This window comes from Etheostoma cragini, chromosome 12 (genome assembly GCF_013103735.1).
Source record: "Etheostoma cragini isolate CJK2018 chromosome 12, CSU_Ecrag_1.0, whole genome shotgun sequence".
Taxonomy (NCBI): domain Eukaryota; kingdom Metazoa; phylum Chordata; class Actinopteri; order Perciformes; family Percidae; genus Etheostoma; species Etheostoma cragini.
In genome coordinates this window covers 16,717,657-16,733,580 of record NC_048418.1, presented here as the reverse complement: position 1 = coordinate 16,733,580, position 15,924 = coordinate 16,717,657, and the positions used below count along the sequence as shown (strand labels likewise).

General features: G+C 38.6%; 1 protein-coding gene across 4 annotated transcripts in view; it reads right to left on the bottom strand.

Annotated features, from left to right (window-relative positions):
- The window catches only part of tnr (tenascin R (restrictin, janusin)), a 185,759-nt gene that overhangs the window by 110,542 nt on the left and 59,293 nt on the right, over positions 1-15,924 (bottom strand). For all 4 annotated transcript variants that reach the window (XM_034887208.1, XM_034887210.1, XM_034887211.1 and 1 more), the window contains exon 4: positions 13,985-14,038. The gene's annotated coding sequence lies outside the window, so the exon portion shown is untranslated. The remainder of the gene's footprint in view (positions 1-13,984; positions 14,039-15,924) is intronic.

The following is a 15,924-nucleotide window of genomic DNA, read 5'->3' as shown; positions in this document are numbered from 1 at the left end:
TATACAGGGAATGCAGTTGTGTCGGGTTGAATCTTAATACAACACAAACAGTATCATCGTAAAATTACCATGTTTACATCTTACTTTGGCAAACAATGCTGTCATACAGTAATCAGCAACACATGTGCAACTACAATTAATAATAGGGTTGCACAGCACAATGCCAATATACTAGTGTTGAACTGATCCTTAGCTGAAGTATATATACATTACATTATGTGGTCTACAACGTTTAGTTAGTTGGTTTTAAATGCAGCAACTTCATGTTTATGACAACACTATTTTAACTTGAGCCACTTGTTAAAAAAAAAGCACACTTTATGACACAAACCATGCAGTGTGACTCAAGCAACTATCTTCCGATGTTTCTCTTCTCAGAATGTGATGTGATGCACTCTGGCCCAGTTGGAGAGACATCTCTGTGCATGAAACTGACCTAACGATTTAGCAGTGAACTCAGATCCAAAACACCCAAATATTAGCTGCTAGAAAACAGATGAAAAATGTGGACTTGCTTCTCTTCCATCTTGTTTTTTTCTCATCTCTCTCTCCCTCCCTCGCTCATTGTCCCGAGTTGCCTATTTCTGTGCTGTCATCTTGCTTCAGTGATATTTGTTATACAGAGAACAGAGATCAAGAGTGCTTTAGCATTGATTCTTTTGCTTTGTTATGACACTAAATTCTGCCTCAGTGCTCTTTGCTAAATGAACAAGCCACACTCATACTGTATAGTTGTGCGTACACACGCAAACTGACACGCTATGACGGATAGCTATGGGCACATCATTTGATACAAGATAATTTGTTATTTTGAGACTATTGATTTGTGAGTTACGCAATGAAACAAGTCTCTTTCAGAAGCATCCCTACAGCAATCAATTTTAAAATGATGTCCCGTTCCTTGCATTCTTATGATTTGATCGATATAGCTTCTAATATGCTGACTACACAGAAATACAGTAAGAATACAAAAGTATACACAAGAGGCACATATGACAAGAACACTACTGTGGGTTGACATTGTTTTACATGTGAGGTTCCTGAAATCGAGACAGGGAAGCACACATCTTTCCTGAATATCATCCATCATCAAAATATCTAGACAAAAAACAAGTAAATTATTCTATTTTTAGTGCAGTATCTCTACACTATGTGCCTTCATTATCTTGCAACAAAAATGGTCCAGTTGATATGCAAGGCAGCGAGTTATCCGATCAGCAGGGAACATCATGTACAGATGGCGTCACAGGTAATGGAAAGTCATTTTCACCAGGGGCTGTTTTCCATGTAGGATAGCTAGAGCTGCCAGGTCAACGAGGACAAATAGCTGCCTCTTGTTCAAATCACAACGGGAACCTAGACTAAGTAGCTAAGTAGCCCCAGCTGAGGGCTTATGATGCTTGAATGTTTCCCTTGACCATAGCCACAGTACGTGCTGAACAACCTGCTGTGTGAATTACAAAGCAAGGAAGTTGTGAACCTTGGGATTCATTCAAGCCCTGTTTTATGAAACTACTTCTTGTATTTGGGTTTATTTTTCAATCAGGAGGTTCAGGAATACAAGGTTGAGTAACAGATCCATGAGTTTAAAGGTTTCTCAGATGCAAAAACACTACAAAGCAGTGTATTGAGACAGGACTGTTGCAACTGTAGACAGTAATCACGGTCGTAATTATTTTATCTTTCATAATGGCGATCACAAGGTAAACAGTCTATACTGTGTTCTTGTTACAATGCAATCTGCCAGTAATGTGTTCCCTGGTGTGTTGTCCTTGATGTGCACTGCTTAACACAGTCCAAAAATCTTGAACCATTTAAAGTACCCATATTATGCTTATTTTTAGGTTCATAATTGCATTAAGAGGTTGTGGCAGAATAGGTTGGTTTTATTTTCAAAAAACACCATATTTGTGTTGTACTTCACATTGCTACAGATCCTGTTTTCACCCTGTGTGTTCAGGTCTCTGTTTTAGCTACAGAGTGAGACATCTCACTTGTTTTAGCTACAAAGTGAGATATCTCATTTGTTTTAGCTACAGAGTGAGACATCTCACTTGTTTTAGCTACAGTAGTATTACCTTTGTTGGGAGTCACACATGGGCAGTAGCTAGGTAAGAATCACAGCAGCTAGCCGTTTCTGTAACTTTGGTCAGTACAATGCAGGATTAGCCTGGAGACAACTTCTAAACGAGGGTGCCTTTCCAACTTTGCCTGGAATACCTGCAGAATGGATGTTTTTTTTTAAGTTTGTATGCATGTGAAAGCACCAGAGACACAAAATAACACCCCAAATCCCAGAAAATGTTTTTGTTTTTTCATGACATGGGCACTTTAATTTGCACCCCTGGATTACTATTTGTTTACAAGAGTAATCCAATATATATAATGCTGTTTATGTAAGGCTAATCTAGGTTTGGCTCTAATAAGCTAAGCAAGAGTGATGCCTTGATTTACTAGTATGGGCATTTTAGAAACAATGCAAACAGATTACATTACAGTATTTATGTTTTCACTGTGATTAATTTAATTCCTTACACCTGCAGTAAAGTCCTTCATATAAGTGGTGCAATAGGAAAAAAAAGAAAAAGAAAATCTACGTCAACAACCACAAAACATGCAGGAGTACCACAATTGCACACACCTATAACAGTTTCTTTAATGTAAACCTCTCCTAAATGATCAGTGTCATTTAGATTATCATTGTTATTAGTATTACTCAGATTATTGATTTAAGTAAAGTCATAACTTGGCTCTATGGAAGCCACAAACTTTGATTGAAGACAGATTAATAGTGCTAGCCTGAGTAATGGAGAAAGTTTGACTCGTGAAGTAATGCAAGTATAATTAGTTTTCTCATATCTAAAAAATTATGATGACAGTGGTGACTGGAGATAGATTAACACCGTACTAGGCAATTTAATTAAAAAAAAATATTTAAAGGGTTCAAATATATTCCTTAGACCTGAAAAGTGCATTGAAAAATGTGAAGTTTGGCACTTGCAAGCAAGTATTACCAAACATGTTTGGTAAGACTTCCTTGTAAGTGCCAAACTTCACATTTTGCATGACAAATGTATACAATCCTTTCACATTTAACAGTTTTGAGCAGTCATTTGTAAATCAGTCGAACCTTAGCACTGAATTATCTGAGCAATTTAAAAATAGATAATGGGTGCCTGATTAGCTGAGATGGTAGAACGGGTGACATATATGGAGGTTTACTCCTCGACGCAGCGGGCCTAATTAAGCCTAAAAAAGCGAAAATGATCTTTAAAAAAAATATATATATATATATACTAAATGGGCCAAAACAGAACCTGAAATGTTAACACGGACTATTTGAGTACTGCATTTTTGTAACAAATGTCGAGCCTATCTACTGGTGCTTCTTTTCCATGGATAGAGGAATAATTTGCGCAAAGTAGCAGTAAATAAAAGCAAATTAAAGCTTCCTTTAAATTAAAATTGTGAATGGCTTTAACTAGATAATGAGAGTCTCTTAACAGTTAAGCAGTAAAGCAAGTAATTGCTTTTTCATGGACTCCAGATTTTGAATTTCTATCATGTGGTGATACTGACAAAATCCAATCACATGGATAGCAATTAAACTCTTCAGTGAATTTCTGACATGGTTCAGTTCCAATGTAATGACATAACTTACTGTGATCCATACTTAATTTCCTCCCAGGATGTGGAAGGTGTTTTCTGTGTGTAGCGTAGCTAAAGTTTTGTTAAAGCCATGCACTGCTGGCATGTACAGCACCTCCAACTCTATAGCAAATCAGAGTTCATAACAAACCAGTTGGAGTTCTTTTCTGTAGTTCTCTCAGTTCTTTGTAGTATAAAATAATACAAAAGACAACTTCACCCCACAACGCTTACCTAAGTGATGCGTTCTCTGTGAGAACTGAACATGGCAGGGTATGGTCGAGAAGATAACCTTAGCAGGGATGACCGAAAATATGTCCGCATAATGTGATATGATTTAAATCTGTTGCGCTATAACTTTGTTTCATACTATGAGTAATATTTTTTCCATATCTTGTCATGAGTCACTATGCAGAGAGACTACCACACTGCATGTTGTAAGACTTTTCATATTCCACTTGGTATTCTCACTCTCTCATTTGTTTTCCCAAATATTTACAACATTTTCTTCTTTTAAGTACTAAGTAATATATATTGTCTGATTCCTAATGAACACTAACATTTCCTGTCATAAGGCAAGAGTTGCTTTGGGCAGTTTGTAGGGTTAAGGTTACTTCAATATCTTCCTTTAAGTTCAACTGACTGACCGTATGCACATCAGGTTGGTTGCGTAATATTATAAATAACCTTAACATCTGCATTAGCATCTTTGATAGGACTTGTATTGTTGAGCATTAAAAGGCCATGTTATTCGCCACAAAATGCTAGAGGCTAAATGTAGTTTTTTAAGCTTAGTGTAAAGAATTGACTGAAATACATTCAACCATATACATAAATAGTGCTTGAATACACAAATATGCTACATGTATTTTAAATGTTGCAGACATAAAGTGTTGAAGCCATTACACTGATTTTTGTTTTACAGCTCTTCACATGCATATAATTTAAAATCTTGCTGACACCTATATTCAAATGATGCTGATCATAATTACTGTTGATCATGTTGATGTGATATTGATGATGACGATGATGTCAGGGGGTGTTAACTCTGTATGTAGACCTCACCTGGGACAGGTGAAGGTGTGTGTATGACTAGAGAGCAGAAGGCAAACAATTTTTCAAACGCATTTTGGGAGACAAACTGTTTCATTGTTTAAAACAAGTTTCATTTACGTTTCTGTTGGTGTTATGCAATAAAGGAATGGATCACTGTGATACTACGAAAGAATGCACGTGGATATACTGACCGCTCCTACATGCAGGAGTGCTCAAATATGCAAATTGTTGTCGGGTAACATTCAGACTTTATAATAAATTAAAGCTTTATCAAAACAGTAACAAACGTTCACATAATATTGGTATGAAGGGTTGTTTTGTTGTTAAGCCTGAACCAAGAGGCACTGCAAAGAAGGACAAGTTATCTCAACGGGGCCTAGGAAATAATCGGTTTGTCCCCAGTCTGACGCCAGAGATGGGCCAAACACAGGAGAGACCCAAGCAATGCTGTTGATTTACTGCAGTTTCCATTTTTGATCCGGTCTGAGTCACCCTGTGACCGCTTCCATATGGGTGGCCTGTCCAACAGCAAGAACAGATTGTATTACAGGACTGGTCACAGCGAATGGTTGCTGCTAACAAGTTGCTGCTCTTCTCTGACCCCTGTTTGTGAGTGTGTGCGTAATCCTGTGGTTGCCTGTGTGTCTACATGGATGTGTATTTGTGTATATGTGCTTGTGTGCGTGACCCCGAATGACTTGTTTTCAATAAGAAAATGAAATCCATTGTGGGATTTTTTTTTCTCCCCCCCCCCAGCAAACCATTTTCTTTTATTACTTCACCTGCAGTTGCTTGAGCCACTGGGTGTGCTCCCACGCCGCAACCAACTCCCAGACAAGCATCGGCAGCATCTATCTTGTGGACAGAAGTGCTGAGTGGCTATTACTTCTCAGCAGACCACATAAAAACCACAGCAATTAAACACTATTGGGCCATTCGACTTTGTCCTCTTAAAGGGAAAAAAAAGGCAGTGAGTGAGCGAGAGAAGAAAGGCAGAGAATAAAGTGGAGGAAGCCAGAAAAAGAAAGACTTCAACTGATCCTGCTTAACAGAGAGAACGATTTTTATTTCAGTAGTTTGAAATGGAGATTGAGGAATTAAAGTGTGTGAAGGTAGCTGTGAAATTAGTGCTAATGAAATACAGTACTCATTCTCAAAGGGACATGAGAGAGCTCTTTAACTAAGGTACAATGGAAAGTAAAAGTAGAGAGCAGCATGGGAGTAACAGCAAGGTCTCCACTTCTACAGTTTTTTTTAATTGCTAAATAACAGTGGGCACAACTGGGGCTACACGCGCAAAACTCTAACTACAGTCTACCAACAGTTACCTGAACTAAACAGTTCACATCACTGCAAACCTCCTTCCAAGCAACACAACTCTTAACACAGGTCTCAAAACAGGCTCAGTGCAGTGTAACACTATGAACAATCCCCACTGAGATGACACACACTGTCACTCAGAAAAACACTAGTATCATACACCACTACCAAAATTACACATGTTTCATCTTTACAGTGTGAACACTTTGAGTGACTTCACACTACTCAATAGAAGATATAGATCTTATAATATACATTTTTTTAAGTAAGGTGAACAAGGAGGAATGAAAATCAGCAGTTTGCTTCAATATAAAACCAATATAGTGTTTTGTCTCTGGTAATTTTACCGAATTAAAGGGGAAAAAAAACCTAAAAGGTACATAACTGTTGTGGGTTGGGGTTTTTGTTTGGGGTTATTTTCCCGTTTGGCCTTCCCTGTGTTGTTGTCCCGGTTTTCTCCCTAGTCTGGTGTCATAGATTCTGTCTTATGTTTCCCTGTGTGTGTTTATGCTTCTGCTTTATTGTGGTAGTCGGCTTCCTGTCTTGTCTTGTTTAGTCTAGCTTACTTTGTCTGTCCAGCCCCGCCCTAATGTGACCCACCTGACGTCTCACCTGTTCCCCATTACCTCGTTACCTCTTGTATTTAACCCCAGTGTTTCCTTTGTCTCTTGTCGGATCATTCTGGTTGTTCACCCTTCTTACGTCACCTTGTTGCAGTGTTCCTGATTTCGTTCCTGTTCCCTGATCCTGGTTATTGTTTGTTTTTGAATCTTTTTGGGTGTTTTCCTTTTCCTCCTTGGATTTTGGATATTCGTTCCATCGAGGCTTACGTTGTGTTTTGGACAATAAAACTATTTGTGTTCCTACTCCTGCCTGCCTCCTCCTCACTGCATTTGGGTCCAATCCTCATACCCCCCGTAACACATAACAGTGACAAAGAATAGTGTGACTAATCCTGCTACTCTCCAGCATCATTAGGCAGGTTTTTCTTCATCACATTGGATGTCTGCATCATGGATGTGGTGTTTCCATTGCTTTCACCGTCATTACTTTCTGAAAAAAACAGTAAGAACACATTTGTGCTATTGTAAAGACATATTGTTTTTCACTTTTTTTTTATAGCTGTATAGGTAACCTCAGACATCTTACCTGGACATATTGGTATCTTTGCTCTTTTACTTGTTTTTCTCAAACGGATAATAGTTTCATTCTTATTTGGTGTTTGTATACAAAAAAGGCTTTCTGAGCTTTCTCTGTGTAAATACCGTACATGTTCACAAACTAGTCAAAAACAAGACACCTGCTTAGGCTTTCAGCTATAATTGCAATCAGCAGTGTATGGTAGGCACCAGACTGAAATCTATTCTGTTTTGAATGCGTGGTTGACAGCTGTGACAGCGGTGTGATAGCATTTGAACAAAGTGCGGGAAATCCACAGTGTTATTCAGGTTGTGGTTAAGCCATGGCATAAGTGCAGAGATTTGAAAACTGTGTTTAAGGAATGAAAAAGGAGCTAAAGTTTGGTCCACATTAACCGCTGCTGTGCAGACTGGAGTTTAGCACATGTGACTCCAGTTGTGTAGTTTAGCAATCAAAAAAAAAAATTGTAACTAGATTTATGGTTTAAGTGATTCTGCTTGAGGTGCATTGTTGTTCTGCCCTCCAGAAGGAAACTAAAATTATATGCTTGGAGGGTGTGTTAATATGTGCTTTAGAACATAACTGCTGTAAAACAATCATCAAAATATGTTATTTTGTTCAAATCAGAACACAAAAATTGACATTTTTAAACTATTTAATACAGCTATGTACCAATGAATGAAAGTTATGCTCTATCATCACCATAACCATCAGTAATGGAAATCTACAAAATAAATCTCCACAAAAATACATGTTATCTTAAAAAATGCCTCTCGCCTTAAGAATGAAATCAGCAAGAAGCCTATTCAAATTGGGCTTCAAATATGTAAAAATACCAAATGTGTATTTTAATGAGAATGAACATTGTTTGTCTTGAGCTAATATTTCACACGGTGACTAATAGGACTATAGCAAAATGTAAATGCCTCAGTATACGATCTCAATGTTGAGATAAGTAGATAAGTCCAAGGGGGTCCTCAGGCTGGTGGAACATGTTCACCATCTTCCCTCCTTCTCCATGTTTATTTGACTAAACTTAGGTCCTACAATTCTGTGTTGTTTTTCCTGCTATCATTTGGTTCATCACAAGCAAACTCAACAAATCTAAACTTTGAGCAAACAAAGCTTTGTGTTTCTCTGTGTGATGTAGTGACAGCGTTATTGCCAATGCCACAGCAACTTTTGTTGCTGCCACAGTGAAGGACCGTCCCCATTCATCACCACCTGTTTAAGTTCGTTCCAGGCAAAAATAAACGTCTCTAACTTCTCGGTAATCGGGATGGGGATGTTGGTACACACAGTGCATAAAAAGAATAACAAGAAGTGCGCAAACACCGAAAATTACAAATGGCTGCCTGTCTCATTATCGAAGCAAATCACATTAGGTATCCTTCAGAAGCCTAATATAAATGCTGCACTGTGTGGCCCTAACCCTTACAATCAGTCTTTCTATCCATCTTTCTCTCGGTCTCTTGACACGTCTCTTATTCTCTTTGTCTGCCCTTTTCTCACTAACTTTCTCTCTTATTTCTTTCACTTTTTATCCCCTTTGCCTTTCTGTACTTCCGTCTTTGTCTGTGACTGAGCCACTCTGTCTTTGTCACTTTCTCTCTCTGCTGACAAGACAGATATATTCAAATGGTAGCTTAGGACAGAGTGTTGCATTATTCAAACGAGTAGAACAAAAGCCGGCCATTTGCTGAGACAACAAATCCTAAGGCCAGAGTAAGGCCAGGTGAGAGGCAACACCACTCAGGAGAGGAGTTGACACATGCACATGTGGGACAGAATCATTCTTGTCACGAATTCATCTGTTTTTAATTCTTAAACCTACATTTATTTCACTAGAAGCCTTTAAGACAAATATATTATGGTACAACCAGCGAAGTGCCAGATTGTCCTCTGGGAAATAGTGTATTTTCAGCATCACCACATGTGGCTGGGTGTACCAAATGACAAAGATTGACACTTTGAGTTTTAAACATCCACCACAAAGTTAATGTAGGCTAAAGTGCTGTGAGATACATGGGAAAACTGATTAGCACTGAGTCTGCTCTGAATCTCAGTGGAAATACCTGTCACATCACAACCAGTGGAAAATCAAGGGACACAAACCAATATCCCGGATCCAGCCAAGCCGGCTTACAACTCACTCTGACGGAGCCCTTAGGGTCACATTGTGTGTGATTAACATATTTAGGGTCCTGCTAATCTTTCTTATTCCAAATATTTTAATACCACTTTGAAATTAATAGGGAGGGGCTGGATGATGTAGATAAAGATATGATTTAAAGAGGTGCTGCACACTTTGCAAGCAGCTTAAAGTTCACAAAAAATAGACAACAATAAAAAATAAAAGCACTGATTAGTAGTATTAGATCATTCTTAGTGATTAGGTCGAATGCTAAGTGTTAACCGTGACAGTAACATTTGTGAAAGAGTAGGAAAGCACTGTGATTATATATATTTTTTAAATTTATTTTATTTTATAACAAAAACTGGCAAATTTTTGCTTACTTTGCAGCTTTTTGCACTTGACATATTGTCATCTCAACATATGCAGTGTAGGCATAATTTATGCACGAATAAATAGGGACTGTATTGAACTGTGGAGTCACCTAAGATTTTGTTAGCAAAAATATTGAAGGACACTAGCTGATTAATTGTAGCACTCTTTGTGACCTTCTAACATAGTGATCTGTTTAGACCACAGGGAGGGAAATATCGTGATGTAATCCTATGAGAACAAACATCTTGCCAATATCCTTTGGCTATCTCGATGTGCAAGTAAGCACACTGTTTCACCCCAGCCAGATCAATGTTTCTCCATCAGGCTGCCCGGGCCAAAACGAATGCAGCAACTTTTCCTATCCGTCAGCTACCCAGACCCATTTTCATTTAACACATGCACAAATAAATATGCAGAAACACTCTTGCATGTCCGCGCACACAATCACGTTAAACAAAAAGAGATGAACTGATGTCACAGACGTCACCAACACACAGACGTAATTCGTCTCGTGGCATTTAGCACAAACGTCAAATGGTGTAGAGCCTTGCAAAAAATCAATAGGCATTTGCAACAATCAATGGCCGGGTTCCTATGAGAACTAATTAGAAAGGCAAACATGTAGTGCCACCTCCTTCCTCCTCTCTGCTTCTCCACCGTCAGGGTCAAAAGAGAGCTTAATATAACAGCGGTATTTGTAAGTATGTGTCAAATAAACCAAAAAAACGTGTATTTAAAATACATTATTGCTGATTTAATAAGACTTTGAATTAAAAAAACGGCTATCAATGAAGAAAGGCTATATTTTTAGACTTTTTCTTTTTTATTACCATAACTATTATCTACACTTCACTTTAAATAATATTTTAACTGAAATTCTTACTCAGTGTCCATAAGTACAACTATTAGACATGCAATCATGTAAGCAGGGTGGGAAATTAACTTTTTTGCCTCCAATATTACCAGACACTTATATTTTTACCAGCCACTTTTTCCCCGGAATTCAAATTTTAAAAGGAAGTGCACTATTTTGAATTGCTTCAATACATTACTAAAATAAATTTATAAAAAGTAATGTGAAAAAACAATTAAAGCCTTTATTGCCACACTCTGCTCCTGGGGTCCCGTCTGCGCCAGCTGTATGGCAGTGGACTTGATATGAGATGTGGATGACTTGTGGTCTTTAATTGCCTCTAATTTAGGCTCTAACGAACAAATCGTTTTCTGAAGACAAGTAGGTTCAACAGGAAGTCCAGTGCATGGACTGGTCGTCGGGAAGGTAGGCTAACCGTTCCCCCTTTTTCCCTTCGTCATCAATGCACCACTTGTTCGAAAAGTACCTCCTCTTTTTCTTTACTTTGCCCTCAACAGTTCATAGCATATTCATAGCTACTGCTGACTCAGCAGCTGGCCTCTTAACATTTTTTTAAGTGATAATTTTCCTTTCGTCTGTACGTGAGCTCAGCTACATGTGTCATGGACTACTGCTGAAAACCACCCCACCCACCACTATGGCTGCTGGCAGGTACTAATTTCCTACCCTGCCTGTAAGCACTTGGCTTGCCATTTTATCCACTATTATTAACCCTTGTATGGTATTCGGGTCAAATTGACCTATTACTAATTTTTACAAGAACTAAAATGGTACATGTACATGTTTTCTACATGAAAATCAATACCCTTACCTTATTTCCTGTGATAAACATGTATTCCTGACTCATTTCAGAAAATTATTCTGGATATGACCACTTGTGTTTTTTCAATTCATATGAATGATCACATAGTGGATTTTTAACAATCACACTTCATTTTTAATTGTGTTCTAGTAGAAAATGATTGCATTCCCTAAACATCTCAATTGTTTGAAATTTAGCTATTTGTTAATAGATTATGAAGTAAAATTTTATTTCAGAATTGTTTTTAAAACCCCAAATAAGTCAGGGGTCAATTTGAACCAAGAGATACGAGAAGGTCCCGAAAGAAAAGACCCCTGACCCAGAAATCCTTCGCAGATCTACGTACACATTGTTGTTTTATACATTTGTTGTTAAGCTTCTATGTTTTTGAATGACCTGCAGGAGATGATCTGTAAAACTAGCAAATTTGCTTTAATGCATTCTGCCACACTTAAAACTTTACTTTGACACATCTTGGATAAACCATTATTATCTTAATTTCTCCTTACTACATGATTACATCCTGTTTTCCCTTGAATGATTCAGTCTCCTCTTATATCTAAATTAATGTGGATGATTGAGTAATCTCACTTTCCTTGTTAGACCTTGTACAGTAAATGGGAATCGGGCCGTTGTTTCCATCATTATCTATAATTAAGTAGGTTCAGTGGATTGTGTGATGTGTTGGATAATTTCTAATATTGATAGTAATCTTTAGTTTCTGTTTGAGGGCGCAAAAAAAAAGTTGTGTTGGATATTAGCCTTGGGTTTAACCATGACTACATACTGTAACTCAGCAAAATCAGCTAGATGACAACTATGTGGAACATATTGAGCATACTGTAAAGAAAGCATTGGCTTAAAAGAACTGAACCTTGTGCCCTGGTAAATGCTGAATGGGGGGGGGTGATACATAAACTAAGTAGAAATGGTACACTGGCAAATTAGAATGTTAAAACATTACCTCATTGGAGTCAGCTACACAGTAACCCTATTTCAAGAAGAGTAATGCTGTCTCTAGATCATTGAGATATGTGGCGCACAGTGATTGGAACAGCACACAAAGTATGTGATCTAATGCTAATGTGGCTAAAGGGGGTATCCAAGGACACAGACAGATAGAAAATGTGCCTGGGTTAATCTGAAAAGAATGTATAGCCAAGCTGTATACAGAAATCCCAGGCTGTGATAATGTAAAAGGGTTTTAGAAGACGTTAGAGACCAACAGAAAGAAGGTGTACAGTAGGGATAAACACATGGGTTCCAAACGTGGTCGCTTTAGTGGATTATTTGGTGGTATGAGTAATTATGAAGGCAAAAGAAAGCCATTAATGTTAATCACCATTAGAATGAATGTATCATCAACTTTGTATGCAGTTTGATCTTCGCTATAGCCTCCATTTCGCATTGTGTAATCAAACAACATCCGTTAAAGCAAGTATTTTGGCGTTTTCAAAGTCCTTCGATGAAGCCGAGACGGACTCCAGATTCTTCAGAGACTGCTGCTGCGAGCCGATGTGGATGCGACCAGGCGCAGCTGCTCCGCATTTCAGCTGCAACAAGGCCAGAGCTGATTGTGGTAACTCTAAAGCAGGGGTTCCCAAAACTTTCAGCCCCGGACCCCCCAAAGTAACGGTGCAAGTGACTCGCGACCCCCCCACTATAAACGTATATAAACATTGCACGCAACCGCGCACGCACTATAGGCGTATCTAAACACGAGCATATTGACAACACAAAATAACACAACAGCCATAACATTATTCTACAGTAATTTACTCATTACTTTAATTTGGACTTAACCTCACCTAATGAGATGGATGTGCAATATGTTTGGAGCACAGCAAGTCCAGTCTTGGTTTAATATTGGAGACCGCTACTCGGAGATCATCCTCCACATTCAATCGCGATCTGTATTTATTTTTAAGGTACATCAGTGCCGAGAAAGTCTTTTCGCAATAGTAGGTAGTGCCAAACGGCATCAGCACATCCAAAGCCGCCCTGGAGAGCTGTGGGTATTCCCTCTCAACTGAAATCCCAAACTCAGCGTCTTAGAATTAAACGCTGTCTTTAAGGTTCGGTAGCTTGACAGTTCAACCTACGCGTCCTCCAGCTCGGCTGTCAGATGATTTGCCCTCGTTTTGAATCAAAAGAGCTGTTCCCTTTTTATTTATTTGCTTGGTTTAATTTTAAATTTAGCCACTAGTTTTATCTTGTGTTAAAATCATGGCTAACATATGCTATTTCTAATCATTTTTAAACTTTTCATTTTATTTCTGGAAATCAACTTGCGACCCCCACTCTCCGGCTCGCGCCCTGTGGGTCCCGACCCCCACTTCGGTAATCACTGCTCTAAAGGACAGAATCTTAACTTAAAGCCTTCATCAAATGATCATTTGCATGGACATTAAGAGGCACAAAGAGGATGATCTTTTCATGTCTTGTAGTCATTTCAGGTCAGGTAGAGTTGCTTTTCATTGCTGTGTGAAATAATATTACCTTGCCTTCGCTCTCGTACATAAAGAGAGAAAGAGCTTTCTATTTTGAGGTCAGGAGTCAATATTGTGCACAACACACACACATACAGTACATGCACAAAGGTATGCTGTAGCACGCATTTGAAAATGCAACTCACCTTGAGGGCACCCACCAGAGTTGATCCTTTTAGTGTTGGTCTTCTGGGCTGCAGCTGTGAACATAAAGGAGAGAGGTTGTGGTGGTTTCAAACATGGAGACTTTTGTCACTGCTTTGGCGGTGTTTTAAAGATAGTCTGGAGAGATCAGGGTTATTAAATAATCAAATCACACTCGATGTAGGTATGTAGAGATGCAAAAATAACAAAAACAAACCCAAAGAGTAAAAAACATCAGATTACAAAAACTGTGCATCATCTCTCGGTGCTGGAGTATGTCCTATAATTGCTTCCTCCCTGACTAACCCCCACCTACACAATCCAAACTAAATAAAAATAAAAAAAAATAAATAAAACTTTACACATATAAAGGACATGGTGAATCACTTTAACAAATGCAACTGTTGCAAACAAAGCATTCTTTGTTCCACCATCACTCTGAATCAATACTGTTTTTTTATGACAACACTGCAAGCACGTACTGTACATAAACATGGCTTAATTAGCATTTTAAATGGTTTTGAAGGACACTAGAAATTACTCTCATTTTACACTTGAGACATGAGCCAGCACTTGATAAAGAGTTATGATAGAGTCTGTGTGTGTGTGTGTGTGTGTGTGTGTGTGTGTGTGTGTGTGTGTGTGTGTGTGTTAGCATTACAGGATATGACATTTCCTGTTGAATAAGGCACTAGGCTTATGAGCTCTTCTCAAAATTGTCCAGCACTCAGATAACAATCAGTGTTTATTCAAGTTCAAGTGTTTATTAAAGTGCCCATATTATGAAAAAACACTTTTTCTGAGATTTGGGGTGTTATTTTGTGTCTCTGATGCTTCCTCACGCATACAAACTTGGGAAAAAAACATCCATGCTGTTTTAAGATACAAGTTTCTGAAATGTCCTCGACCTTCAGTCTCCGGGTGAGCTGTTCAAAATCTGGACGGCTTTCTACGTAACTCGCCGAGACGAGGTGGCTACCGTAGCATGCTAGCACTAGCATGCTAGCTGGTTCTCAAAGGCAAAACTGCTACAACACACACTAGTTCACCATAAACTCCAAAAGAACTACTTCCATGTCCCTGTTCTGCAGGTATTCCACACGTATCCCTCGTTTAGGAGAAGCCTCCCAGCTTATCCTGTCTTGGACTGACCAAAGTTGGAGAAAGAGTTATCTAGCTCATATGATCTTACCTAGCTACTGCACATGTGCGACACCCAACAAAGATAGTATAGAGGTAAGATGTCTCACTCTGTAGCTAAAACAGACTTAAACACACAGGGTGAAAACAGGAGATGCAGCAATGTGCAGGACAACAAAAATATGGTGTTTTTTAAAAGTGAAACCATGTAAACCTGTTCTGTTACAACCTCAAAATACAGTTCTGAACCTGAAAATGAGCATGATAAGTGGGGTTTAAACACAGGTTTAAAATGCATGTGTCACACAGTCTATGGAGACATCTACATACACACACAGACACGCCCAGCTGTAGATGTTATCCCTCTGAGTGTTTTCAAGTGAACCTGGGGTCATACTGTAAAACTTCAGACTCAGATTTACTGCTTCCATGACAAAACCCATCACATAAAGGTTACATTCAGCACATAACATAAAGTGTTATGGTTTACTTTGTTCATAAATGTATGTTGTTACTTCAGTGTCTTGAAAAGGTCAGGCGCCAGTCTGAATTAAACATTTGTTTATCTCTTACTGCCTCTAAAACACAGTTAGAAACAAATACATACGAAAAAATTATATTCACAGGGACAGAGAGGGAGATGTGGTGCTTTGGGAGAGTGTGATTTCATATCAAAGCAAAACTAAACTAGAACTGCACGCAGTTTCAACGGGGTCCAAGCCTCCAAGTCGTCCCCAGCGACCCGGTGAGCGCACGAAAGTGGAACCCAAAGCGAAGTACAGGAGCTTTGCTTGGTCATGAA